The sequence below is a fragment of the Eptatretus burgeri genome, chromosome 6, assembly GCF_056783735.1.
Source record: "Eptatretus burgeri isolate ZD-2024b chromosome 6, Ebu_testis_v1, whole genome shotgun sequence".
Classification (NCBI taxonomy): Eukaryota; Metazoa; Chordata; class Myxini; order Myxiniformes; family Myxinidae; genus Eptatretus; species Eptatretus burgeri.
The window spans coordinates 106,722,390-106,735,209 of NC_140966.1; the positions used below are offsets into that span (position 1 = coordinate 106,722,390).

Below are 12,820 nucleotides of genomic sequence, written 5' to 3' on the forward strand. Positions count from 1 at the left end.
CCCGCCTCCAGAACGATCGATATATGCAAATTTGTGGATCAAAAAGCCTTCACGCCCACTTTTTCTCGGGCCAATGGGGAGGCGAGGTGAAGGTCAAAGGGAGGGGTCAAAGGCGAAGTTACGGGGGGATAAAAAGGACGGTGTTCGTCAGTCAGAAGAGAGTCGCAAACGAGAACGAGAAGGAGTCGAGAACGAGAAGGAGTCGGAACGGAGGGGACGAGTGTGGAAGACTGGGCCCGAAGCCTGCAGTGGCTGGAGAAGCTGAAGAGAGTCGGACGAGGGGGTGCTCGCGTCGGTGCCAGGAGCTGCACGCCCGAGGGAGGCCGGCAGCGCGACCTGGCCGAAGTGGAGACGCACACCAGGGATAATAAAGATCCTCTATACCCCGAGCATCAGCAACCCCTCCTGTTTCCCCCCGCGCTGAGATAGTGCGACCAAGGGAGCCCCTTTTCCCACCCCCTGCCTGACACTGTCCGCGAGGCCCGCGGAGAGAAGCGCCATCGCCGCTCCGCGTCTCATCACCAGACGGGTAGGCCCGACCCGGTCTCGGCCTCAGGCCGCCTCATTCTTGAGGTATTTCTTTTCCTTGGTTTTGGGTATGTGTTGTCGGCGCCGTCTGTGAAGTAGAATTGTATAAGTGTTGCCGTGTGCTCGGTAGTCAGTATTAGCTCTGCACTGTGTTTTCACTTTTATGTTTGCTTTTTGTGTAAATGGAATTGTGTTTTCTTTTTTTGTGTGCATTTGGTGGAATTGTATTTGTGTGCTTTCCGTTCGTCGCGAATAAATGTGCTTTATTGTTGAACTGTTCTCCCGCTTCGCTTCGTCTTTTCCCCCATTGAATCCCCATCTTGCTTCACGTAAAGGGTTGGTAGTGGGCTGAGTACGCCCGATAATTAATCGAACCGTCGAGGTCGGCGATAACACCGCTCGGTTATTCTGATAGTACGGAACGGGTCGCTTAAGTGGCCCGTGTCCGAAGTCGACCTGCGGCGAGGTGCGATCGCCCGGTCTACCCTCCCCGTGGGTACTTAGGTAGGTCGAATTTGGCGAGCAACCCTATCCCACGCGGGGGCTGATTGGCTCGATCGCGGTGAGACCGAAAGGTCCACCCGTGACTGGTTCCCGGCGTTAGTCCGAGAGGGTCACGACTGGATTGTCCGTCCGGTGGGCGACGTGCCGCGATTCGAGTTACGTGGCCGTCGCACGCCGGCGGGCGCGAAATCCGCAACACTGGTGTCAGGTCGTGCGATACAAATTCATCGCCCTCCTCGCGGCACTGGTATCGGAGAACAGGAAAACGGGCTCTCCTGTCTCCGGCTAAATTTACGGGAATCGGTCCAGGGGTGAGAGAAGCGACCCCGATTCCCTCCAAATTACGAGCGAGCAAATTAACCCTTCACGAGAAGCAAGATGGCGTCTCAAGGCGAGCGGGAGCCGGGGGTATTAGAAATGTATATGTGTAATAATGTAGAGTCCATGGTCCAGGATGGAATCCCCGAGCAGGAAATGTTGATTGTGCAGGAACACGGACTCGCCCAACTGAACCCAGGGCCCGAGGTGGGTGCGGCAGCGGCCGCGGTGTATGACACCTCCCCCCCCCTCTCCACCAAGACCCTTCCCCAACCCTTGCCGAAACGGCTCAGCTGAGTGCATCCAACATGGCCCAGCTATGCGCCATGCTGGCGGCAATGAACAAACAAATGAATGAAGTGAAAACGACGATGGATACAAATACAAATGAAATGAAGAACGAAATGAAAGACATGAACAAGCAAATGAATGAAGTGAAAACGACGATGGATGCGAATACACAACAAATAAACGAAAAGATGGATACAAAAATGAACGGAATGGAAACAAACATGAAGGAGGAAATGAAAAAGCTGCGGGGTGAGACGCAGAACATGGGCCGAAGCCTGCAGGCGGGCATGAAGGCCATGACCAGGGAGATCAAAATGGCGACTCCACGTGTGGGAGCAAACGAGCTGGGTGGGGGTGCAACGGCTGACAGGCCCGCGGTGGAGGCGGGTGAAAAAATAATTCGTGGAACGTGTTGGGCGAGGGTCGTGAAAGAGGAATCGACGGTGACCAAAAGGGAAAAATTAAATGGGGAGACCAAAACGTGTGAGACGAGACACGAGGTGACGACAAAGGAAATAATAATAGTTGAGACACGGGAGGTAAAGGGTGAAGAGTTGGCAGAGACACGGGAGATAGAAAAAATAGAGGAAAGACTACACGAGGAAGACGGGGTAAGTGACGCACACACACACACGGAGGTAGTGGAGGATAGTGAGGGTGAGCTGGCGGACTGGGTAGAGACCCAGTGCGAGCACCTGGATGGCCTCCTCCAGGAACGAGGGGAGGGAGTATGCCCCCTTGAGGCGAGTCACGACCAGGTGAGTTCGGTCGTGCTTTGCGAGGTTGAGGGGACGAGTGCTGTGGACGGGTGCACGGAGAGCTTGGGGGGTGTAGAGGCCCCGGAGACCCTTGTGGGGACACAAATCCCCAGTGTGGTTGTCCCTGTGTGTGGTGCAAGGTGTGAGTGCGGCACCGTGTGTGGAAGCGACCCCGTGTGTGAGTGGTGTGGTGGCGATGGTGCCAGAGTGCGTGCTTCCCAGCACGCCGGGTGTGGATGGGGCACCGTGTGTGAGTGAGGCCGTGTGTGTGAGTGAAACGGCCAGTATGAGTGAGGCACCACGTGTGAGTGGTGTGGTGGCGATGGTGCCAGAGTGCGTGCTTCCCAGCACGCCGGGTGTGGATGGGGCACCGTGTGTGAGTGAGGCCGTGTGTGTGAGTGAAACGGCCAGTATGAGTGAGGCACCGCGGGTGAGTGCCCCCGCGTGTGTGAGTGAGGAACGGTGTGTGGATGAGGCACCGTGTGTGGAAGAGGCCGTGTGTGTGAGTGAAACGGCCAGGGTGGATGAGGCACCGCGGGTGAGTGCCCCCGCGTGTGTAAATAGTATGGTTTGTGTGAGTAGTGAGGCACGCGTGAGTGAACGGCCGAGTGCAAGGGAGACCGTGGAGTGTGAGAGAGCGGTATGTGAGGGAGATGTCGGTTGGCATGCGGGAGCACGCAGCCGCGTCTCCCCGTGTGAATGTGATGGAGTGGACTGTGTGCGTCGTAACACGCAGGTATGCGTGTGTGGAATGGCGACGACGGCGACATGTAAAGAAAGAAAGCCGAGTAGCGGCTGTTGCTATTTCGAGGACCGTGCCGGGTTCACCCAGCAGTGAGCACGCGGTTCGTGCTGTGCAACGCACGAGACCACCACGTGCTCGCTTGCGAGAGTGAAGTCCCGGTCCGGAAACGCACGCGGTGGATTTGCCGATCCCGCGGACGGACAAAGTTTAGGCAGGTAAATGGATTTGGACCGGACGGGTTCTCCACGCGATCGTGTGTGTTCAGCTCCAACGGGCAAAGCACATGTGTTCGCGTGGGGAACCCCTCGAGACGTGGGGCTTGTGTTTTTTTTTTTGCGCACGGTGACGTCATGGCTGCACGTGTGGTTGGAATCCGGCAGGAGGGGTATCTCTGCCGGATGGTCCCGTCCAAGGAGGGACGAGGAACACGTGCAGCTGCATGACGTCACGGGCAGGTGCAAAGTGCGCGAGCTCTGAGTTGCCGCGCTGGCGCTGCGCATGTAGAAAAAAAAAAGAACAAGCCTCACTTTCGGGTGCAAAGGATTCCTGGGCAAGGGGTGAAAGACCCCCTTACCTGGGCACAGGATGGAAAACTAGTTAGGGGGAAGGGTTAGCTTAGCTAGACCGACTCCATGGGGCAGGGGTAAGTCCTCATGGAGTCCGTGGAATGGATTAGATAGAGGGATTGTAGCGAGATTTAGGTTGGGAAATAAAATGAATTTTTGAGTTAGGAGACAGAGACAGACTTGTGGATGTGTAGAGGGGACGTAGTTTAGCTACGTAGGTTAAAAGGAACGTGCTTTAGAGTAAGGGACGACGTGGGAGCACGAGTTAGTTAGGGGATGTGGTTAGAAGGATGGCAGAGTTCAGTGGTATGTGTGTTGAAGAGTTGTTGGTGAGTGAATTGGAAGCATGTGCTTGTTGAGTGAGTGAGGCCAGCGGGTCTGTGTGTATGGAGCGAATGGGGAATGCATGGTGCGATGAGTGATTGGGGGAGGGAGTGACTCCGCCCAAGGGACCCCGGGGTCAGAGTAAAGTGAGTTAGGGGGTTAGTCAAATTTACAAAACGGAGGTCGTTTTGCTGTTGGTGGGAATGTAGGCTCGAGGGACCCATTTGGAGGGTGCAGGAGCCCTGTTGACGGGCTTGGGAGCGTGGCTGCGAAAGGTGAGTATCGCTGAGTGGGTACCCCGGGCACCAGGCTAGTCGACCGCGGTAGGCCATGGGCCCATGGGGGGCCGGGATAGAGTAGTGGGCACGGGTGCGCCTGCTTGGTGCGGGGGCCCGGGGCGCCATTAGCCGCGTGGGCAGTGTTGTGGGCACGGGTGACCCTCGGAAAGGGGCCCGGGAGGCCGGCCTGCCACGTGTGCGTTTCAGGGGAGGTGCCATGGGGGGCACTCCCGGTGTTAGGGAGCTGGTAGGCTCGGAGGCAGTGTAGTGCCCGGGGTGCCATAAGCGGGAGAATCGGCAGAGGGTCGTGCCTGCCAAAGGGAGCCACGTGTCCTAGCCAGGAGACCGTGTGAGGGCACGGAGAGAAAATTGAGGGCGAGGCCCGAAATTGTGAGGACACCAACACAGGCGACGGGAATCTGGGTTGTTAGAACCAATAGTTTAAGCGAGAAGCGCTTGTTGAAAGCCCCGGGGTAGTTTAACAGTTAAATGGTTAGGGTAGATTAGGAGATGTACCCCTCCGCACCATCCATCCCCTCGCTCTCGTTGTGGGCCGCTGGACCCACTTTGGGTTAGATCGCCGAACTCTGGGGAGGCCATTCTGAGGCTTCGTTGGGCCTCGACACAGGACGTTAGCTCTCCCTTGTTCCCCTCTGGGAAGGGAACGTAGGGGTTGGGAGTAGGCTAGGTGACAGGATAGGTTAGCCGAACAAGGACGATAAAGGGGGTTAGGGGACGAGTTATAGAGGGGAAGTAAACATAGAAGTAAAAATAAAAACAACAAAAAAATAAGTTGGGGCTAAATTGGGGTTTGACAAATTAAGGGAGTGGGTATGTACAGTGACAGGCAAAGGCGATAGGTTGGGAGGGAGACAGGTAGGTAGGTCCGAGCCCGCCCTCCAAGTGGCCAGCACCACCGCACTCCCTCCACCAACTTCCACTGACAGCAAGGCAGAGGCCGGCCAACTTCATCGGCAGCTGTGTGCTGCAAGGCCTGTGCCGGCCAGTTCATCTGCTGGCTGTTTTTCTTCGAGGCCTGTGCCGGCCTGGTTCTGCGGGCTGTGTTTGCCTGCAGCGGCCTTCTTCTGCGGGCTGTGTTTGCCTGCTCACCTTTGCCATGCCATGCCCACTGCCCACGTTCACCAGCCCCGTTAAATTTTTGCTTTGCCCCCCCCCTGTTCATTTCCATGTGCGCCAGGATCAAGGCAACAGTTTGCAAGCTGCGAGAACTGCCCTGTTGGCAGCTACAACACGGGCCTGCAGTGGCGGCCCGTGCACCGTGTTTGCGTCCATCCATTCATTCAGTTCAAACCGTTCATGCATCCATTCGTTGTGCTCATTGCGTGTGCCACTTGAGCTGGCACGGAGACTGCGTTGTGCAGCCCAAGCACCGTTGTGGTTCACTGAGTTCAGTTCAAAAGGGAAGGCCTTGGACTGCGTGTGAGCAGCCAGCCACGTTCCCTGTCACCTGCATTGTTTGAGCCAGAGACTGCATGTGGGCAGCCTGGCTCCCTGCTAACTGCTTTCTTTTTGCAGAGTTCATTGATCCTGGGCCATGGTTTAGTGTAAAATTTGTAAGTTAAGGGTAAGATGTACTGTAAATATGAGTGCGCCCCCCGGCATGTATGTCTTAGCGCCGGCAATTTTATTTAAGTCGTCCGTGTGAGTGAGTTTGTTTAGGTAGTTACGCAGCCCTCAGGTTATTTATTTTGGGGACACGAATACCATGAATGTCGCACTCAGGGATCCGTAGGTAAAGTGTACTAGGGGAAAACTACACATGATGGCACACGAAAATTTGACGACTCGGGACGAGTCTGTAAAAAGGGAAGGGGGTAGTGTTGTGGTTACCAGATTCGCAAACCACCATTCAGGTCCCTTAGGTGAGGTATCTCGGTAAGTGCATGTGTAGTTAGGCCCAAACCCGTTGTCTAGTGGGAATACATGTCATTTATGCGAGCTGCGACTCTTCAGGATAGCCGTTTTTCTTTTACTATCTTTATTTTGGACCAACCGCCATGATCACAACCACAACATCAACCACCGACCACAACCACCGCTTCACCACAACCGCCCCAACCGTAGCATCGCCACCGTTCTTGCCCCGCTGTGGGTACCGGTGTTGGACTCATGCAGAGCCGCGTGTCGGAGCAGCGTGTACAAAATCACGGATTTTCTGCTTCAAAAACGGATCAAAAACGACACACGCCCACTTTTTGCCGTCCAATCGGTGAGCGAGGGGCGATTTGGCCCCGCCTCCAGAACGATCGATATATGCAAATTTGTGGATCAAAAAGCCTTCACGCCCACTTTTTCTCGGGCCAATGGGGAGCGAGGTGAAAGGTCAAAGGGAGGGGGTCAAAGGCGAAGTTACGGGGGGGATAAAAGGACGGTGTTCGTCAGTCAGGAACGAGAGAGTCGCAAACGAGAACGAGAAGGAGTCGAGAACGAGAAGGAGTCGGAACGGAGGGGACGAGTGTGGAAGACTGGAGCCCGAAGCCTGCAGTGGCTGGAGAAGCTGAAGAGAGTCGGACGAGGGGGTGCTCGCGTCGGTGCCAGGAGCTGCACGCCCGAGGGAGGCCGGCAGCGCGACCTGGCCGAGGTGGAGACGCACACCAGGGATAATAAAGATCCTCTATACCCCGAGCATCAGCAACCCCCTCCTGTTTCCCCCCGCGCTGAGATAGTGCGACCAAGGGGGCCCCCTTTCCCACCCCCCTGCCTGACACTGTCCGCGAGGCCCGCGGGGAGAAGCGCCATCGCCGCTCCGCGTCTCATCACCAGACGGGTAGGCCCGACCCGGACTCGTCCTCAGTCCGCCTCTTTCTTGAGGTATTTCTTTTCCTTGTTTTTGGGTATGTGTTGTCGGCGCCGTCTGTGAAGTAGAATTGTATAAGTGTTGCCGTGTGCTCGGTAGTCGGTATTAGCTCTGCACTGTGTTTTCACTTTTATGTTTGCTTTTTGTGTAAATGGAATTGTGTTTTCTTTTTTTTGTGTGCATTTGGTGGAATTGTATTTGTGTGCTTTCTGTTAAATCGCGAATAAATGTGCTTTATTGTTGAACTGTTCTCCCGCTTCGCTTCGTCTTTTCCCCCATTGAATCCCCATCTTGCTTCACGTAAAGGGTTGGTAGTGGGCTGAGTACGCCCGATAATTAATCGAACCGTCGAGGTCGACGATAACACCGCTCGGTTATTCTGATAGTACGGAGCGGGTCGCAGTGGCCCGTGTCAGCGAAAGTCGACCTGCGGCGAGGTGCGATCGCCCGGTCTACCCTCCGCGTGGGTACTTAGGTAGGTCGAATTTGGCGAGCAACCCTATCCCACGCGGGGGCTGATTGGCTCGATCGCGGTGAGACCGAAGGTCCACCCGTGACTGGTTCCCGGCGTTAGTCCGAGAGAGGGTCACGACTGGATTGTCCGTCCGGTGGGCGACGTGCCGCGCGATTCGAGTTACGTGGCCGTTCGCACGCCGGCGGGCGCGAAATCCGCAACAATATATACATATATATATATATATATATATATATATATATATATATATATATATATATATATATATTTATATATATATATTTATGTACATAAGTCCTCACAGCTCCCACTCACAATGAATAATCCTTACTGTAATTCACGGACCGGTGTTTGTGTTTGTTAATTGACGAAAAAAAAATTTCACCAAGTAAGTTGGTCTGTAACGTTTGTCTGTTTGGCAGTCTGTTCGTCACATGATTTTTGGCCACAGTTTTCAAGCAATCTTTCTGAAACTTTTTGTGTATGTAGCTGACTGCCCAAGGATAGCAATACTTAATTTTGGTGAAGATCAGAATCTGAATCCGGATCTGAGAATTTTACAAGCGATTCTTCATCATGGAGAGATCCGGCCAAAAACGATATTGCATACCTCAAAAATTGTGGACGGATTCGGATGAAACTTTGTGGACAGGTTGGATGTGCAACAAGGATGAATTGATTCTATTTTGGTGAAGATCTGAATCTGGATACGAGAGTTTTCTCAGTGAGTCTTCACCATTTGAGAGATGGGGCCAAAAACGATGTAGAGGATGATATGTCATAAAGTTATGGATGAGTTTTGATCAAACTGGGTGGATGAGTTTGTTCAGTGACAAGAACAAGCCGATTCCATTCTGGTTAAAGTCCGGATTCAGATCCGACCTCTCGGTGGGATGCAAAACGTAAACAGTTCAGTTCATGTGGAGGTATGTGCTCCATTGAATGCCATTCCGTTTCTCCAAGGTCGTTATTTCCCGTTTTAAGTGTGTATTTTTTCACCTACATTCTCGGGGTCAGACATCCGAGAACTTCGCCGACCCATAATGCAATGTCCACATAGCAACGCTGGCGAAGGGGAAAACAAAGTACCTCGTTCGCTCGGATCGCCCTGCTATGCGTGCAGCGGTGTATGTAGCGCTAGCGCTATCGCACGGCACTCGACTCGTACCTGTTACAAGTTTGTTTCTTTCGTAGCCTTTATTACACATTATTATTTGCAACAATGCCGAAAAGTTGCTGTATTTTCAGTTGTACTAATAACAAAGCAAAAAAAAATCAGAACTCTCCTTTTATCTCATACCAAGTCGGGCTACTGAACCAGAGAGGAGACTTCTGTGGCTTAGAGCCATGAGACAAAAAATTTGTGGGCTTCCAGTGATCAGTAGTTTTTCATTGCCTCATGTGTAAACACTCCTGAGATTAAAAAGAAAAATATATTCTGTGGTTAGTTGTTAAAATAGTACCAGGGCAATTAAGCAATGATACATCATGCAAAAACATTAATGCCTTGGCCCTTGATTGCCATTAATAGGATTAGAACTTGCAAACTAAATGCAATGACAATGTGTCGGCCTTTCCTTTAAGTTCACTGCAGTCTTGTCCTCAGGCCAGGCGCTTCAACTCAAGAGCCACAAGAAATAGCCACGCACTGCTACATCATTACAAAACGTAGAGACACACAGGCACACATGCTCACTCACATACGGCAACGCTCATAGACATAGTCGTACACATCATTAAAATCAGGGATAAGACAGAATATATACAACATGAATGTGAGCAATATTTTAATCATTCATTGACATTCTTGCTGGGTTAGTGAGTGACCCACAACTAGCACAGATGACTCACCGTCACACAGTACAGACAAGACAGGTCAATTACAACTATTACTAACGAGCCACGCCAGCTCGGGAGTTCATAAATAATTGAAAAATATATTAACACTCCAGTACAGTAATATTTGATAATACACAGTTAAAACTTGGTTTGAAATTGAATTACATACCTGGTGTCTTGACTAGATTACGTGTATACGTCCGGGTATTGCACGTTCGGCCATTCCTTCGGGTTGTCGATCCACGAATCACCGGGGTACTGGTAGGGCCAAGAATCAAGCCCAATTAACTGTATTTTGGCTCGATATCTGGCCAATGCATCACATGACAACAGGGCCGGATTTAGACATGTGGTGGCCCTTGGGCAGCCTTCAGTAGTGGAGGCCCACCCCACCTTAGAATACTAAAAAGGTGACAAGACATATTTACAGTCATCCATAAAGTATATTTTTCAAGAACAAAGAATCTGAATAAAAATGTACATCTATAAACATCATGATCAATCTATATACATGTAAGAATCTAGTTCCTATGTTTCAAGTATAAAGAATCTGAATAAGAAGCACATGATCAATCTATAAGATTATAAGAATCTGCAAAGTTCCTATGTTTCAAGCATAAAGAATTTGAATAAGCAAGCAGGCACATCTTTAAACATCATGATCAAACTATAAGAATCTACGAAGTTGGAAGTTCCCATGTTTCAAGTATAAAGAATCTTAATAGTGTAGTGAATAAGCAAGCAGGTAAATCATGATCAATCATAGAATCTACAATCTTGTACAGTACCTAATACCTATATTTAAAGACCACTGATGAGACCACCAGGCACTTTACGAGACTTGGCCCTTGCAAAGTGTTGGATAAATTTATCGAAGTCAATCTCTCTGAGAATGTCACACCATAAATGTAACCTGAAAAATTCGAGGATAATAATAGTAAAGAGACGTGCAAAGTCCCATACTCCCATAAAAGTCAACTGACTTCTTTATAAAATAGAGAATGAGATAAGATGAATATCATATCTGTTCCACAAACGACAAACTACCGTTCAGGCACTCACAAATACATTTTTCCTTACAATTTTTTTTTCATGAAATATGTGGAGGCCCCTAGTTGTGGAGGCCCCCTGGGCAACTGCCCGGCTTGCCCATGCCTAAATCCGGCCCTGCATGACAAATGTTCTGTATATTGATATGACATTGCAAACACTTAAATTAGGTGAACACAATGTATCAACAATTTATTTTCTGAAATACATCGACAGAAAAAAAAAACAAATCACTCTGCTTTACGTGCAAGTAAAACCACAATGTACGTGCGTCTGCGATCGGTGCTGCGATTGTTTTCCCCTTTACCAACATGGCGGTCGCATTACCAAGCGAAGTCATGTGACTGTGACGTATGTCCGACCTCAAGAATGTCACTGTGTGTTCTTAGTTCGGTTTTGTTTCAAAAATCGTGCTATTTTGTGAGTTTTCGTCGACCTTGTCTTACCGGGTTCCTTGAGGCCTACCCATCCTTCCCCTCTTGATGTACGATTGTGTTTATTTGTATTTTTCCCCTATTACCTTCAATTCCTATCTTCCCCACTTTCCCAACTAAACACTGTTTCTTGTCTTGAATCCAAAAAAAACAAAAAAAAAACAACCTTTCTCCTTGCACACTCAAGAGTCCCGATCCTTATTCTGCCTCTTCGTCCTCTTCTTCTTCTTCCTCTGCTACTTCTTCCTCTGCTACTTCTTCCTTTGCTTCTTCTTCCTCTTCTTCTTCTTCCTATTCTTCTTCCTCATGACGGCACACCATCCTTATTCTTCTGAGCTGACCCTCTCTCGCCATAACCTTCACGATTTCTTCCCACAACCTTCCATTCACGAATCTTACCTGTTCTTCAAAAATACATCAAAAATCAAAAATCTTCCTTATATCCTTTCCATCTATACACCTCCTGTAACCACGTGTCTCTCCACGCTTCCTGGTACTTTTCATCGACCCAGCAGCTTCACTCTGCGTTTGCAGTTCCAAATTCACCACATACTTCCACGATTTTACTTCAACCTTCCCTTTTCCGAATGTCAAGCAATCCTTATTTAAAATAAATAATTTCACTTTTGACACCTCCCACAGCCACATGTTTCTCCCGTAACCACGTGATCTGTTTACACCCCCTGCGTTTATCGATTCAATTTCACCATTCACCTCACGATTTTTCAACAACATTTCCATGACCTAATCTGATGAAAACTCTCTCAAACAATAATAATAATATTCATAATAATAATAAAAACGATCTCTTATAATGCTTCATCTTCCTCTTTCACACGTGTGGTACTCTTTCCTGTATCATAATACACAACTCTTCCACTATTTAAACAGACTGCTCTCAATTCGACCTCTCATTCATACCTTGTCTAAAAAATCCAACTGTTACAGCATTTCTTCTCTCCATTCTCTGAAATCGCCTTTATTACATCCCTCAAGAAATGTCTTTAATCCCATCTCTAACCTAAAACTTTATAAACCCAGTTTGCAATGAATGTTCACTTTCCATTGACCGTTCTTTTTTTCCAACTTCAGTGATAACTCACCCCTCCCACTCCTCCCTCGAAAATCAACCATCACACTCTTCTCCCTCAAAGCCTTCCTCTCACCTCTCTCAAAAACTCCCCCTTACCTTTCTCCCTCAACTCTCCTCACTCACCCTTCTCAAAGTTGCCCCCCCTCTCATCCACAAAGCTGCCTCCTTCCACTGCCCTCTCAACTCCATCTCATCACTCCACCTCCTCAAATCCTCAACTGCCTTCTGCCCCCTCTCTTGTCCCCCTCCCCCAGCACCACAGAGCCTTTTCTCCTCCTCATCCAGCCCCTCACTCACCCGTCTCAAAGTCCCCCCTCATCCACAAAGCTGCCTCCTTCCACTGCCCTCTCACCTCCATCTCATCACTCCACCTACTCAAATCCTCAACTGCCTTCTGCCCCCTCTCTTGCCCTCCTCACCCAGCACCACCGAGCCTTTTCTCCTTCTCATCCGGCCTCCTCCCTGAGCTATTCTGCAATCCCCCACACTTTCAACAACCCTCCTTACCTCCCCTCCCTTCCTCCTCCGTTGTCCTACCATCCCCCTCCCCTCCCACCCCCTGCACCCAAAGCCTCCTCCCTCCCTCTTCATTAACAGTGTGGACCTCAAATATCCGGGGCCTTTGCTCAAACCTTTTAGATCTTTCTATACAGGTTGCCACTGAAAACCAGGCATAATCTGCCTAACAGAAACTTTCCTCCCTCAAGACGTCTCTGACTCCAAAGCAGTGTGACCACTCCAAATTTTCATAAATGCCAAGGTGAGCCAATGAAAAAAGCCAAGAATTCACAAGGTTTCG

At 50.2% G+C, this 12,820-nt stretch overlaps 1 protein-coding gene across 1 annotated transcript in view; it reads right to left on the reverse strand.

Moving 5' to 3' along the window:
* The window catches only part of PAH (phenylalanine hydroxylase), a 173,225-nt gene extending 163,414 nt beyond the window's left edge, over nt 1–9,811 (reverse strand). Inside the window, exon 1 of the mRNA XM_085886580.1 lies at nt 9,614–9,811. The gene's annotated coding sequence lies outside the window, so the exon portion shown is untranslated. The remainder of the gene's footprint in view (nt 1–9,613) is intronic.
* Nucleotides 9,812–12,820: the final 3,009 nt, after the last annotated feature.